Raw genomic sequence first — 1,892 nt, 5'->3', positions numbered from 1 at the left:
GTCTTAACACTTCAAGTCAAGTGTGAACATTCCCAGAATGAAAACACAGAGACAATCATGCAACACATATCACATAGATATCCTATAAGCATGAGACAGACAACAGAGTATGCAATGAAGCATAGTCAGTCCACTCCCCAGGCTCTATTGGGAACGAACTGCTCTGATACCAACTTGTAACGACCCAACTCCCAGTATGCCATGGTCATACAAGAAGCTAAGTGTTACTAACTTATCCTCTCATACCAGAAACTGAGCGCTACCAATTTGTCCTCCTAATTATTATCTATTATTTATCATATGAGCCTGAATCGTTGTTAAAAGCGTAGTAAAATTTCGAGGTATATTTTTTTTTTGAAATGTTTGAATTAATAGACGGAATCACTCATAATCAATTCACAAGTAATAACAGATAAATCAATTATAAACAACCACACATAAATACATCACGAGTAGCTAGCAACATTCATTTATCCAGCCTTTGTTAGAGTATAGACCTTTAGTTAGAACACCCCTAGATATAGCTAGATAATAACTATATATATCCCTAGGTATAGCTAGATAATAACTATATACATATATATACATATAACATCCCAGGTCCTGACTTATTCAAGAGGTCTCTAAGCTGGCACCCAGGCTAGCCTAAACTCTATACTCTCCTAGTCCCTCTAAACTACTAGAGCGAGGGAAAGTACGTTCTAGGTCTTCAAAACTCAAGTAAGGTGGAACGTCATTAGAAGATAGAACATCATCTGCTACTCCTCTGCACGATCAGACTTTTCCACAGGACGTCTCTCTGGTACCTCATGAAGTAGCCACACAATAGGAATCTCGTACACAGGATTTAGGTTAAAGTGTGCATACGAACGGGGTGTAGACGTTGGCTGGTTTCACAGTATATACATATAAACAGAGAACGATATTCACCCTAGACTCAGAAGACTATCTATAGCAGAATCCTCTTTGCAGAACCATCATCAACGAACTGCGATAAGGTACTCTTACTTCCATCTGAAGGGGGAAGGGAGAGAGAAGGGGTAAGAACTTGGGGAGTTCTTAGTAGAGTCGGGGTTATTAGTTACGTTCATTTATTTGGGGTCGATTAGTAGACGAATAATAGAATATAGCGAAGCAGTAACCAAAAGATAAAGATAGAAAGAGAAAGTAGAGACGATAGAAAGCAGAACACAAACAAAAGAATACAAGATAATAAAACATAGAAATAGCATACAAGCAGACAAACACAAAGAAATAGGTCACACACAGAAAGGAATGCAATAGAGAATGATGCGCAGACAAGAATGATGCATGTCTAGCCCTAGTGCAGATAATGAGCTCATCTGTCGGTTACTAACCCGCTCCCGACGTTATCTAGCAACCTCTGTCTGGATAAGGCTTTCCTATTGGCTATACCCCTGTGTACAGGAAATAACCCCTCTGCCACCACAGGGTCCACTGCACGCAGGAAATAACACATCTGCCACTGCAGGGATGTACGCCGACACACCTTCTGTATACAGGAAATAACCCCTCTGCCACTACAGAAATGGAACAGGTGGTCACGGTAGTTCTGTAGCAGGAAATAACCCCTCTGCCTTACAGAATCAAAATATAAATCTGTACCGCAGGAAAGCGTTCTCAGTGGTCACACCACCATCTATCTGACTGCCTTCACGCAACAGATCATCACACAAATATCTCAGGAGTTGCCATAATGCAACAAATGAATAAACACATCTCTTGGGTTGCCTCAAGCAACAAATGACCTTTCAACAGGTCCTCTGCTTTTTATTCTCTTTTATAATCATAAATACGCAAGCGGGACAAAACCCACGCCCTTGCCAATAATTTCATAAACTGAATATCTTTCCTCAAAAGAATCAGTGTAA

The sequence above is a fragment of the Arachis duranensis genome, chromosome 2 (assembly GCF_000817695.3).
Source record: "Arachis duranensis cultivar V14167 chromosome 2, aradu.V14167.gnm2.J7QH, whole genome shotgun sequence".
Taxonomy (NCBI): domain Eukaryota; kingdom Viridiplantae; phylum Streptophyta; class Magnoliopsida; order Fabales; family Fabaceae; genus Arachis; species Arachis duranensis.
The sequence above is the reverse complement of the archived record's forward strand: the minus strand, read 5'-3'. Positions refer to the sequence as shown.